This window comes from Gossypium arboreum, chromosome 8 (genome assembly GCF_025698485.1).
Source record: "Gossypium arboreum isolate Shixiya-1 chromosome 8, ASM2569848v2, whole genome shotgun sequence".
Classification (NCBI taxonomy): domain Eukaryota; kingdom Viridiplantae; phylum Streptophyta; class Magnoliopsida; order Malvales; family Malvaceae; genus Gossypium; species Gossypium arboreum.
This window is the reverse complement of record NC_069077.1, coordinates 63,104,709-63,119,974: the sequence shown is the minus strand read 5'-3', so window position 1 is coordinate 63,119,974 and position 15,266 is coordinate 63,104,709. Positions and strand designations below refer to the sequence as shown.

Genomic DNA, 15,266 nt, shown 5'->3' with positions numbered 1-15,266 from the left:
TCTAATGAAAATATGTGGGCTAAGTACCTTGAATTCCTCTTCGATGCTCAAATGATTAAATCAATTTATTTGTTAAATTAAGCTCAAGAGCAAAGGGAGCTAAATCCGATAAAGGGAAGGAAAAAGTAGTCGAATAGCCGTCGAAATCGTTCGACCACGTCCGAGGTAAGTCTTGAGTAATGACCCTACTTGAATTATATTGAAATGATTTGTCATATTATGGCGGACACCGAATGTGCGTAGGGACTAAGTTATAAAGTCAATTGAAATCATGCTTTTGTGTGTGGCTATTGAGCCGAAATTGGAAAGGTTTGATAAATGTTTTGTGTTTGAGCCTTAGTAACGAGAATGAAATGTGGATGTGTCGTGATTATTGATATATGTGTACATGAGCATTTGAATGATACCCGGGCTAAGTCCGAAGGCATTTATGCTAGTGATTATATCCGGCTAAGTCCTGAAGGCATTTATGCTAGTGATTATATCCGGCTAAGACCAAGGCATTAAATGCGAGTTGTTATATCCGGCTAAGACCAAGGCATTTGTGCAAGTTACCAAACCGGGTTAAGACCAAGGCAATTGTGCTGCGGTTATATCCGCTAAATTCAAGAAGCTCGGTTGAAGGTGAGCGTTTTGGTGCTGTAATAAATTCAATTAATACGCTCGAAAAACCCATACGATAAGGTATGTTTACATGTGCATCGGAAAAGTCGATTCGTTTGAAATAGTGTTCGATTCGATCGACTAACGAACTTTCGGCTCTTAGAGAGGTTGATACCTTGTGTGTGTATATGTTGATGAAGTGTGAAGTAAGTATGATTATGAGAATGTGTATTACTAAAGTGATTCATTTAGCTATGTGAATGTAATACTTTAGTCAAAGCTGATTTCATTACTTGAGACTTACTAAGCATTAAAATGCTTACCCGTTGCTTTGGCTCTTTGTTTTATAGATTTTGCTCGTTAGCTATCGGATTCGGGATCATCAAGTCAAGTCATCCACACTATCAAAGCCCTTTTGGTACTCTTTAGTTGAACTCTGGATATGGCATGTATAGGACTACCCTTTGCTGTTTTTCAAGTACGTTTTGTGATGTATGTGTGTACAGCCATGCGAAAATGGCTCGTAAAAGTGGAGTATGGAATTAGACCATTTGTGTTTATGTATATATGTATGGTTTCATGATGTGACTACGGACTGAATGGAAGTGTTGGGCAAATGATCAGCCATTGGAATGGCTAAATATGATTATATGTGGACCTATGTATGACAAAACTCTAGTTGGTCCATGGAAACCACGAAATAGGTAAAATTTACCTTGAAAACAGATGCTGACAGCAACAGTGGTGTGGATTTGAAAAATCACTAAAATTTTTAGGAATGGAATTAAATAGTGAATAAATTATGTAAATGAACCTTGATGAATCTACTTTCATATGGAAGAAACGAAACGGTCATATGAGTTATATGTTAAGAGATATTAAAGTTCTTGTTAAACAGGGCCAGAACAGTTTCTGGATCCCCTGTTCCAAATTTGGAAATTAATTATAAATTAACCAGAGATAATTAGGAGTCATTCCATATATGTATAGATTCCTCTTTGAGTCTAGTTTCTAAAGAAACAAACGGCATCAGTATTGAAGACCTGTACAGGAAGATATCCAATTCGTAATGCATAAAGGTCAGTGTAGTCAAACCCTGGAATAGGGGAGACTTTAACTAATAAACTGTTCTAATTGGCTCGACCAAAAAATTCTAGAAAAAATCTGTAGATGGAAATATGAGTCTAGTTTCAGGGAAAAATTACGAAACTGATTTTCAAGTTTTGAAACTCAAGATATGATTTTTAAGGCGACAGTGATGCAGTAACCAGCTTGTCTGGAAAATTTTTTTTTATGGACTGTGAAAACAATTAAGTTAAGTCTGTGTGCACCTTGTGTTCGACTCCCGTAACGGACTCGGGTACGGGGTGTTACAACATGTCCTTGACACATGCCCGTGTGTCTGCCCGTGTGGACAAAATAAAGCCATTTCCTAACTTCATTTCTCACCCCAAATCACCCAAAAACCTGCACATGAAACACTCAACCAATTCCAACCTTTTCAAGCATTCAAATTTGGTAATTCCATCATTCATCAAGGCATACCATTTCATGCATACATGGTTACAAACTCACCTTAGCTAACTTAGGCATTAACAACATTTGATCACATGAACTTAGCATAACACATGTGTATATATATATATCATAAAAGCTTACTAAATCATACCCAAAATGAACCATCACTAGCCATTCCAATAGCTAGGTTACAAAAAAACATTTCAAGCCACAATGGACCAAGTTTCCCTATACATGCCATTATACCAAAATGATTTCACTAAATATACCCAAAATGCTAGACGATAGTGTGACTATGCTCTAATGATCTTCTAACCTTCACGAGCTTCCGAGCACTATAAATCAGGGGAAAAAATAAAAGGAGTAAGCATTACATGCTTAGTAAGTTCGTGGAACGGAAATTAAACTTACCAATCTTGATTATTAAAATCTAAACATACAATATCGTATTTCCATCCATTTGACTAAATTTTCCTAAGCACAATCATTCAACCAAACATGTTAGTCACCAAAATCTTTATATAAATTAAGTAACATAGATGAGCTCATCAAACAATATTCTTTCAAATCTTTATCAATTCATCTCAAAGTTCTTGTGCCATGTCAAGAGTTTTATGTCCGTTGAATCGTTGAATTCCAATGAATGCTCAAGTAGTACACTCGAAGTGTACGATTCAAGAATTCATCAATTTCTTATTTAGAGATACCCCTTAGGGCACTTAACCAAGAAACACTCTCTCTAGTCACATATTGTTTAATAGGATTACTAGTCCAGGCTAAATCCTTTATATAGCGTATGCTCAAAGGCTCGATTAGGATTACCAATCCAGGCTGAACCCTAATATTAATGCATACTTGAGAGGTGTTATATTAGGATTACACGTTCAGGCTAAATCATTTATATGAAAAGGTCATTGGGATTACTCGTTCGAGCTAAATCTCGTTTGCATCAAACGCAGGACCCTACTTGTTTCGGGCAAGCGTACACAATCATCAGAATTCAACATCCAATCAGGACTAACCCCTTTATCACCATTTCAAGCTTATTTTCATTTTTTATCATAGCATACAAGTGAAGCACATCAACATAAATCCCATTACATGCAACACAACAATTAATTAACATAATAACATGTCCGATTAAGTTACACAAACCTACCTCGGCACTTGTTCGCGTAAAAGTCTACTCATTCGAAATCTTTTCTTTTCCTCAATATAACCTTGAATTAGTGTTTTCCGGATCTATATAGATGAATTTAACATCAATTTCACACATTTCATAACTAAATGGACTCAATTTACGTTCTAGGCAAAATGGTACTTTTTCATAAATTTTGATTTTGTCCTTGGGCCCGAAAAATGAAACTTGTACAAATTACTCCCTATTCCAAGCCTAACCAAAGCCCCATTACAAATTTTCTAGCACATGTATTCATAAAATTTTAGAATTTTTCATCAAATTTTACAATTTTTCATTTTAGTCCCTAAATCATGTTTCCATCAAAAATCACTTTGTAAAAGTTGTTTATCTATCAATAATCTTTCATTTTCTACCATAAATTTCTAATTTCTAGCATAATAAATCCATGACCCATTTTCATACTTTGATAACTTTTCAAATTAATCCCTCAAATAGAGAGATTAAGCTATCCCGATTTCAAAAACACCAAAATTACTAAAAACGGAACAAGAGAACTTACCCAATTAGGCCTTGAAAGTTTCTTTTCTCTCTCCTAGGGTTTCCATGTGTTTTTAGGTTGAATATGATGAAAATAAGATGATATAATTTCTTTTCATCTTTTAATTAATTAAGTATTTTGGTATTTCCAATTTAGTCCCTTGTCTTTTTCTATAATTCCATAGATGAGTCACCAAGAAAAATCTACATGCTTTTCTTAATGGTCTAATTACCATATAAGGACCTCTAGTTTTGAATTCCATAGCTATTTGATCCTCATAGCTACTAGAATTCAACTTTCTCATTTTATGCGATTTAGTCCTTCTTGTAATGAATCACTTAATCAATAAAATTTTCATAGCAAAATTTTTATACGTCATTCCTAACATTTTATGGGCCATATGATAAAATAAAAATAAAATATATTCTGGATCAGATTTGTGGTCCCCAAACCACTGTTCCAATTTCACTAAATAATGGGCTATTATAGTGAGTCATAGAACCATGTGGCCCCTGCAGTTCAATTTTTCCATCTTTTTCGTAAATGTTCCAAAAGTTTCCAATTTAGTCTCAAATTGTTTCTAAAGTATTTTTAAGGCCTCAAAGGCTCGATTAAGGGACAATATGAATGTAAATAAATGATTTATGCTATGTTTATGTTAATGTAGGAGATGTATGTTTTAAAGTTATATTTTTACGGTAATGCTTTGGAACCCTATTCTAGTGACAGATACGAGTTAGGTATGAGCAAGTACTCGACAAATACTTTTAGTAGAGCAGGGTTTATACAGAAGAAAATAGTGCAAAGTACCTACTAAAGGCATATAGACACGAGCAACGTAGCTTGAGGTTTTTGCTCTCGAAAGAAGCAGACCACTTTAGAACTATTCCGAGCAGTAGATTGATTACAATGTTGCTGAGGCATTTCTGACAGTAAGGGCAGATTCTTAGTAATTCCAACTTTCCATATCAACATTGTATATTCCTTATCCCTTGTCGTAGTATCTTTGCCATCACATCCTCAGTTGTTTATTTGTTCAGTTACATATTCTTCATATAATTATTTTCATAATTTCCATTACATTTCTACGCTCGTTTTGCCAAAGCATCTCCAAGTATTCATTAATTCCATATATTTCATACATCATTATTCCTTTTAATAGCCACTGCATACTTACCATAGCTTTACCATAGCATTAATCACATTTTATATAATAACTTGACCACTTTTGTTCCTCAATCCGATCCTCATGGGAATGATACTCACTCTTTACTTGATCCAACGTGTATACTTGCACAATTCGCATATCATTTCACACGTCATTGGAAGAATTAATTTATGAGGCACCTTGGGAGCAAAAGAGGTTAGATGAATAGCCATGGAGGACTTAAATTTACGTATTTGGACTTCCTCGAATCAATTCGTCCAATTTGATTTTTCTCAGGAAAAAATGGGTAGCTTAAAATAAAGAAAGGGCCTGAATTGAGAAAATAAAAAGGGAGGATGGACAAGTCCAAAAGAGCAACCAAAATCGTCCCATATAGCTGACCCAATTAGTTTAACTTAACACTATACATATTTTGACCCAATTAGGTTTTTACACTTGCAAATCTACCTTTGAACTTCTGCTAAATGCCATCCAAACCCCTCCCATTTTCATGCCTTCTATTTTTAGCCACAAGCTAAAAATAACAAATTTGAATCAACCATTCCTTCTACCTAGCATGCCCGGCCATGGGAAGGGGGATTGGCTACTATTTTTAGCTAATTTTAGTAGCCATCTCCCACTATAAAAAGGCCCTTTCACTTCTTTATTTTTCATTCCTCACTTCACACATCTCTCACACATATTTTCTCTCTTTTTCCCTTTTAGTTGCTTTCCAAATTTCTTCTTTCCTTTTCCAATTTCCCCTCGTGAAGGCCTTGAGTCAACAGAACAAACAAAAAAGAGTGGAGCACACTAGTCTGGCTTCAGAAAACCTTCGAGATTTGTTTTTCTAGTTCCCTTATCTTAATCTTTGTTTTAAATTTTTTTAATCATGAACATGAATATTTGTGTGGTTGTTCTTCAATTAATTAAAATGACTTAAATTCCTTTCGTGTTAGATTAATTGCATTATGTTTGCTTAAGATTATTAAAAATGTGTTTGTATTGTTGGTAGGTCTCACTAAATTGTTCAATTAAATAAAATCATACTTATGTTATGCTTGAATTTTAATTATAAGGTAACAATTGAATTAATTATTTAAACAAATTGAAATTGTAATTAATGGACACAATATTTAATTGGTGCAGGTTTAATCTTCTAAGTTAACTGAGGGTTAAATTAGCGACGATATTAAAAGATACATTAGCCTTTCATAACTTGCTAAATTATTGTGATGAAATTGTTTCAACATAGAGATATATTGTTACCTCACTTAATCTTTTACATGCTGATTAGAATTTGATTAATCTTTTGAATTGACATAGAGATATGGTCAAGAGATTATTGAGTTTTAGTAGGTAAGTATGTGTATTAATGAGCAAGTTACCGAGTTGTTGTGCTATTATTCGTAACAACATGAGCATGATTTTAATAATTCTAAGTTAAAGAATAAAATTAATCTAACAAATTTATGTCATATTGATTAAACCCATTATTTAGCAATCGTGCATTGGAATTTTACTTTTTATTTTCTTAGTTAGCACTTAGTTAAATTTTTTTTAGTTTTTATTTCATCACTTCATAAATATTTCCCATCACCAATTTGTTTAAATTTTCATTTCATAAATATCCTCTTTCACAGTCCCTGTGGGTACGATAACTCAATATTACTTATCACTTTATTACTTGTTGCGGTTGTATACACTTGCACATTTCCTTCGTTCCAAGGTTTTGGCGCCATTACCATGGACTATTATTTTAATCAAATATTTGTGAAATTAATTATCCTGCAAATTGGTTCAAATTTATTTTATTTTTAATTTAATAGATTTTGTTATTATTCAGGTGATTATGGATCCTCTACAACATGTTCCAAGGGGAGCATTTGCTTATAATGCTCACAATTCACTCATTGTTGCTGATAACAAAAACTGCAACATTCAACAATATGCCATTCCTCCAACGAGCTCAATCCGGGTATTGTGTGACCCGAAATTGAGGCACCACAATTTGAACTAAAGCCAGTTATGTTTTAAATGTTGCAAAATATGGGTCAATTTAGTGGGATGCCTACTGGGGATCCGCATCTTCATCTTCGGCTATTCATATAAGTGAGTGACTCATTCAAAATGATCAGAGTAATTGAGAACAACTTGAGACTAAAATTATTTCCATACTCATTAAGAGATAGAGCACGAACGTGGTTAAACTCCCTATTGTCCGGCTCCATAACTACATGGCAAGAGTTGGCTGAACTTTTCTTAATGAAATACTTTCCTTCCTTTCTAAATGACAAACTCCAAAACAGAATCACTTCATTTCAACAAATTTGATGGAGAATCTTTATATGAGACATGAAAGCAGTTCAAGGAGTTATTATGAAAGTACCTTCATCACGATATTCCTTATTGTGTTCAAATGGAGAATTTTTATATTGGCCTTAATGCTCATACTAGAATGATGGTGGATTCTTCTATGGTTAAGAATATAACTGTTAATGGTTTCAACGGTAATTTGATAGGTCAACAGCCGAACCAGTTTGAGAATATTTCTTGTGAATTGTGGAGCTGACCCTTTTTTCGAAAATTACCCATCGAATTAAGAGCCAAAATATTACATGGGAAATCAAAATTAGAATGGTTCGAAATAGAATTCTTACAACTCTTCATGGCAGTATCATTCAAATTTTCCATAGAGTAATCAATGTGTAACAACCCAATTCTGGTGAAATCGAAACAGTCGTTTTGGGACCACAAATCTGAGTCGAAAAATAAAATTTATTTTAATTCAAATAAATGGTCCGTATTATGATAGACATGTCACATGAAAATTTTGATAAGAGAATTTTACCGATTAAGTGTTTAATTGCGGAAAGAACCAAATTGCATAAAATGCAAAAGTTGGATTCTAGTAGCTAGAAGAATCAAATAGCTATGAAATTCAAAACTTAAGGTCCTTATATGGTAATTAGACCATTAATAAAAAGTATATAGATAATTTGGTGACTCATCCATGTAAATTTAGAAAAAGGGCAACTAAATTGGAAAGTGAAAATATTTAATTAATTAAATGATGATAGAAGAGATATCATTTTATTTTCTCATCTTTTTCCCCAAAAAAATACATGGAAACCCTAGGAGAGAGAGAAGAAACTTTCACAGCCAAATTGGGTAAGTTTCCTTAGCCAAATTCTTAGGATAAAAATTGAGTCCACTTGAATATAAAAGATGATAAATTTATGTTAAATTTACTCGTATAGATCCGGATAGACCAAATTCGGAGCTAGAACGAGGAAAGGAGGAAAATGTCAGATTAGTAGATTTATGTACACGAACATTTGTCGAGGTAAGTTCGTGTAACTAAATTTTATATGTTTTTATGCATGAATTAAGGGTTGGGTTTGTAAATTGTATAAATGTCATAAATATGTGAAATGATTACAGATCTGATCAAGCCTGATAAATAAAAATGTTTAAATTAAATGATAATGCCCGATATATGATAAAGGATAAATGATGAGAAAGTTACTTATATGCTTGAAATGAATGTGGAATGTGTTTATTTAAATTACATGAATGTTGTGGATGTATGAAATAAACACATGTCGAAAATGCTTGAAAATGTCATATCTCGTTGAATAAATAAATATCGATGGATTTGTGATTTCTTGAAATGAATGAGGTCCTGCATTTGTTGCTGACGAGATTTAGCTCAGACGAGTAATTCTGTTGACCTCATTTATGAAAGGATTTAGTCCGGATAGGTAATCCTGATATAAATCCTCTCGAGCATATGTTATGAATTGGATTTAGCCCAGACGGGTAATCCAGATCAAGCTCTTTAGAGCATATGTCATAAAAAGGATTTAGTCTGGACTGGTAATCCTATCGTATACATGTATAGCTCGAGAGTGTACTCTCTGATACAGTACCCTATGGGTACCATTGGACATGAATTGACTAATTCTGATTCGTACACCTCGAGTGTACTACCTCTGTAACCTTTGATATTTCAAATAAATTCAACGGGTAAAAATCTTGATATGAAAAGATAAGAATAAGAAATGAGTTATTACTCGTACCCGACAATAAATGATGATACATGACATATGATATATGAATACATGAGACGATGACATTTGTATATGGACTCTATTTGATAAATATGTGTTCATTCTTGATTATAGACTTGTACACCTTGAGTGTACTAATCATAACCTTGATGTTCTGAGTAATATGAGTAAAGTTCTGATGTGAAATGATCTGAACTTGAAATGAACTATAATGAAATTATACTTGAAATAATGAGATGAACTATGCATGTTGAATGAATACATGTTGTGGAAAGCATAAGTGCTTGGAAACTTGATTGTTGTTGAGCCCATATATGTTTTGATGTTAATATGGAATATATGAATAACAAGGGCAATGAGTATGTGTGTAGGGCTTGAGATCAAACTGATTGATTATGCCTTACATAGTTATCTCAAACTAGAAAGAATGGTAAGTTAAGTAGCATGTTAAACGAACTTACTAAGCATTTTATGCTTACTTAGTTTTATTTCCCTGTTTTAGAGTAAATCAAAGCTTGTTGGATGGAAAGCTCGGTGGAGATCACTCACATTATCCATTGGCCCATGTCGGTACAATATGTTTAACCAATATTGGTTGTAATGGCATGTATAGGATATATTGGCCATATTGGCATGTAAATGTAAATGATGCTTGTAATCTAGCCATTGGATTAGCTAGTAATAGTTTGTTTAAAAATACTTGTAATGTCAAACTATGGTAGCTACATAGATGTTAAGTAGTTGATCAAGTCATGTTTAATACATGGATTGAACTAAGGTAAGATTGTAGACATGTATGCATGAAATGATATGCCATGATGAATGATGGGATTTGCTTAATTTGAATGCTTGAAATGGTTGGTATTTGGATGTGTGATTCAAGTGCATGTCATGGGTGTGATTTTGGTTGAGAAATGAAGCTAAGAATGACTTTATTTTGTCCACACGGGCCGACACACGGGCGTGCATCTAGACCGTGTGTAACACACGGCTGGGTACATGGGCATGTAGTTAGGCCATGTGTCCCCTGCACCTTAAATTTTGAGAAACAAAATTCTCGAAATTGAGCACACGAGCATAGACACAAGCATGCGTATCAGCTGTGTGTGCTACATGGCCTAAACACAGGAGTGTTTCTTTGCCGTGTGAAACCTGTACCTAATTTCAAATTGAATTATTTAACCACACAGCCTAGCACACGAGTGTGTGGTATGGCTATGTGCACAAGTCGGAGAGTGACACGGGGTCAAACACGGCCTGCAGCACGAGCGTGTCCTAGGGTCGCACGAGTGTGTCCCTTGGACCACATAGGCGTGTGAGTCGTGTAACTTGGAAAAATTTTTAAAATTTTCACTAAAATTCTTAGGGTTCCTGATTAAGTCTTGAATCAATTTTAATACTCGTATTAGGCCTCGAGGGTTCATATAAGTGAAGTTATGAATGAATTCAAAATTTGAATAGTAAATTGCATGATTTATTTGTAAAATGTTCTGAAAGTTTCGATAATGCTCTGAAACCCTATTTTGATGACAGATACAAGATTAGAGGTGTTACATTTAGTGGTATCAGAGCTATGGTTTAGTTAGTTCTCAGACTTAATGTAACATATGTGGAGTCTAGAAATAAATGCCATTATATAACCTGTGATAGTGTGATATCTCCCGACTCTGATGAAAATTATTTTACAAATAGACAAATATGCTTTCCAACTGAGCTAATTTTAATACTGCTGAAAGTGATACACACGTGCCTGAGTAAAAATGTTGCTTATGACAAAAAGGGGACTTGTAAAGGTATGAAATAAATGTTTTATAATAGACATGTTAATGATAAATGTTAAGTGATATGTGTGTGTATTTATGAAAGTTGAATTTTGAGGCTTTCGATCTCTACCCCTTTCTAGTACAGTTTTATACGATGAAATTCGTAAGATTTATATGGATTAAGCTCATAAGTGTGAAAGAAAAGATCAAAGACTGAATGAATAATGATGTAGTCAGAATGAGAATGGGCTAGTAAGTAAAGACGGTATTAAAAAGAGATATTAGATTTTTTTGAAAATTATTCTGAATATGTGATGTCATTGTTAAGGAATAAGTTATTCATGAGTAAACGACTTATCCAGATATGATATTTATAGAATGGATTAGCCAAAAAATTCTTCTGAATTACTCCTTCAGTGAACTGAATAATTTAAGATTATTGATGACTTAATTAGCCAACAGAATAGTGATGAAATTGCAAAGATATTTGAAGGCACCTGTTATAATTGAGTATATTATAGCAACATCTCCTGGGTACTCTATAAGTTCTATTATTCTCAGAGGCATATGAAATTGTTCATGTTCAGAAGCAATGTTTATCGTATTGAAAGGCTAGTAAAATATGATAGATGGAACTACTTTATCATGATTGATATAAGATTTGATGATAAGGTTTATATGTTATCATTTTCTACTTCTGCTGATTGGAGCCCTGAATTGTGAATATGCAAGTTATATTGTCTTTATCATAGTTGTTTCTATTGAGTATGAGTGATATTACTCTACTGAATTTTTTTGAGATATCATTAATCTCTTTATTATGTAAACATGGGTTATCTGTGAAAGATATTCTTTGATTAGAGGTAATTACATTTATTACCGTTATAAATATTGACTCGATTATGAGGTATGGTGATAGAGATCAAAGATTATAGGAACTATATTACTGCATTGGTTATTATTGGGGCCACTTTCGGTTCTCCCTCTTTTAAGTTGAGGTGTACTATTGATGTTGAAGTGTTGCTTTATCTACACAGCTAAAATGTCAGTCATATTATTGCACAATGGTTTAAAATCTATTTGATGGTTGTGGCTTTGGAAAAACTCAAAGCTTCAATGTTAATAATTGAAATAGCTGCATTGATGACCCAGTCATTACAGAAAAGAGGTAAGATTTGAATGGACTGACAAATATTAGTGAAGTTTTGACCAGTTGGAAGCTATGTTGATCAAAGTATTGATTCCGGTTCAACCTGAATCGGGTAAGGAATTTGCTATTACGGTGATGTATTTATGAATGAGATTAGATTATGTTTTGATGGAGTAAGGAAAGGTAATAGCCTGTACTTTTAGACAGTTAAAAACCACATTGAAAGAGTTACCTGATGCATGATCTAGGATTGATGGTTATTAGTTTTGTATTGAAATCTGACAACATTACTTGTTTGGTGAAAAATGTCATATATTCATTGATTATAAAATGTTGAAGTGTCTGATGTTGCAAAAAGATTTGACTTTGAGATAGCGTATATGACTTGAAATGTTGAAAGATTATGATTTGATAATTGAATATCATTTGGAAAAAATAAAAAAAATTATGTTTACTTTGCAATCCATGGATACCGATTACTATTGTATGATGAAAGATTAATTTTAGCTGAGTATAGAGCTAAACCAGTGATTCTATAATAGAACAGTGAAACTTAGAAAAGTGATAATGAGTTGTAAGTTAAACGGGTGTAGAATGAACTAATTATTGAATTAGGATAGCAGGTTTGAATTTGATGATTGTTTTTCATTCCTGGATAGAGTCTGTGTACTGAAGAATTTGTAACTTTTACAAAAAATTTTATAGGAATGATCATAATGGTACTACGTCTATTTATCTAGGAAATGATAAGATGCACAACGATTTGAAAAAGATGTATTGGTAGCCCGGAATGAAAGATGATATATTTGAATCTATATTTAAATGCTGGACGTATCAACAAGATAGAGATGATAATTTCGAGATGGTTATAGTCAATGAAAATACCGAAATGGAAATAAGACAAAGTTACTATGAACTTTATATCGGGATCATCCTTGTCTATGAAAAAGAAAGATACTATTTGAGTAATTTAATTGTTTGACGAAGCCTGTACATTTATTCTGACATGAATAGGTTTCTTACTTGATAGATTTCTCGAATTATCTGTTTTTGAGATTGTCAGATTATATGAGCTACTAGTTTCTGTTATTTCTGATAGAGATATACAGTTTAAATTTCGATTCTGAAACAAGTTACAAGAAACTCTGGGTATACGGTTACATTTTAGCACCATATTTCATTTTCAGACGGATGATCAATCTAAACATATGATTCAAAATTTGGAAGATCTACTTCGATGTTGTGTATTGAATGTGAAGGTGAATGGGAAAAGTATTTGTCTCTGGCTGAATTTGCTTATTATAACAGTTAACAGTCAAGTACAAAATTTTTACTGTACGAGGCTTTATATGGTCACAAATATAAAACTCCAGTGTTTTGGACTGAGTCCAGTGAGAAAAGATACATCTAGTAGATTTAAATTACTTGAACCCGAAGAAGAATGAAAGTGATCTGAGATAATTTAAAAAAAAAGTAGTCTTTGATAGTTAGAAATCCAATGTGAATAAAAAAAGAAGAAGAAAAGAAATAGATTTTCAGATTGGCAACAATATTTTTGAAAGTTTCGCCACGGAAGAAAGTTCACCAGTTTAGCAGTAAAGGAAAACTAACTAAAGTTCACCGATTTGGCAGTAAAGGCAAACTAACTCTATGGTTTAATGGGTCATATGAGATCATTGAAAAGAATTAGACATGTTGCGTATTGATTGGTATTATTATCAGAGTTCTACAAAATTCACAATGTTTTCATGAGTATATGTGTTATGACAGTATCGATCAGACCCATCATCTGTTATTGTTTTGATGAATATTAAATTAAGCCTGACACGACTTACAGTGAGGAACTGGTTGAAATTCTGGCATATGAAGTGAAAGAAACGAAAAATATAAAGGTAGCTTTAATGAAAGTTCTTTGACAATGATATGATATAGAGAAAGCTATCTAGGAACTGGATGGAAACATGAGAAAGTAATGTCTGAATCTCCTTATTGGTAACAGCCCAATTTCAGTGAAATCGGAATAGTGGTCTCGGGACCACAAATCTGAGCCAAAAAATAAAATTATTTTTATTTTAAGATATGGTTCGTATTATGATAGACATGTAATGTGAAAATTCTAATAAGAAAATTTTATCGATTAAGTGTTTAATTATGGGAAGGACCAAATCGCATAAAATGAAAAAGTTGGATTCTAGTAGCTAAAAGGATCAAATAGCTATGGAATTCAAAACTTAAGGTCCTTATATGGTAATTAGAGCATTAATAAAAAGTATGTAGATATTTTGGTGACTTATCAATGTAAATTTAGAAAAAGGGCAAGGACAAAATTGGAAAGCGAAAATATTTAATTAATTAAAAGATGATAAAAGATATATCATCTTATTTTCTCATATTCTTCCCCAAAATAATGTGACAGCCCAAAAATTGACCCTAGTCGGGAAGTGGTTTCGGGACCGCTAAACCGAGTCACCGAAATGTTTGAGCGTAATATTTATTGTCTATAATATGTATTTATGAATGTGTGAAAATTTCAAGCTTCGATTTAGTCGATTGCATGTGAATTCAATTATTAGGACTTGTGTGACATTTTTGAAATGTGATAGGCTAATCTATAAGGACCTAATAGTGCATGTAATCAAAAGGGAGGACTTGCATGTCAAATTTCCCCCCTAATAGCTAGTGGCCGGCCATGACAAGGGATTATGGGCAAAAACATGTCATAAAACATGTTGTGACAATGGTGTATGTAAGAAAAAAATAAAATAATGAGCATGGGAATTGAAGAATGAAAGGGAAGAAAAAAAAAAAAGAGAATGGTGAGTGTTTCCCCCCCATTGCCGTGAGTTGAAGAAAAGAGAAGAAAAAAATTTGTTGTTCACCTTTTTTTCATTTCTTGGAGCCGAAAATTCTAAGGAAGAAGGAAGGGATTCTTGCTTCATGCTTGGTTTGGAAGAGGATTACGAGGAGGTTTGGCCATACTTGTGTTTAGATTAAGGTATGTTTGAGGTTGTGCCATGAGATTCATGCATGTTTTTAGTTGCTAGCTTGATGTTCTTATTAGCCATGGTTCAAATCTTTGCTATGTCATGGGGATGATATTCGGCCAAGGTGGATGTTGTGTTAATGCCATTGCATGCTAAATATGAAGCTTGATAATGATACATGTGATGGTGGATTGAGGACTCTTGGATTTTCTTTTAGCATTTTTGAGTGAGACATTAAGTTTTTTGTTTAACCATGACCAAAATTGAAACGGTATGGTGTTGTGGTGTATTCGGCCATGGTATATCCATAAGTATGATTTATGCATATTGCATGGTAGGTAAGATTTGA

The 15,266-nt window shown here is 33.2% G+C and overlaps 1 non-coding gene across 1 annotated transcript; it reads right to left on the bottom strand.

The window, feature by feature from the left end:
• Nucleotides 1–7,242: 7,242 nt before the first annotated feature.
• Nucleotides 7,243–7,350, bottom strand: LOC128280355 (small nucleolar RNA R71). Its single transcript, XR_008270535.1, has one exon. It is a non-coding gene; the product is annotated as a small nucleolar RNA R71 (small nucleolar RNA).
• Nucleotides 7,351–15,266: the final 7,916 nt, after the last annotated feature.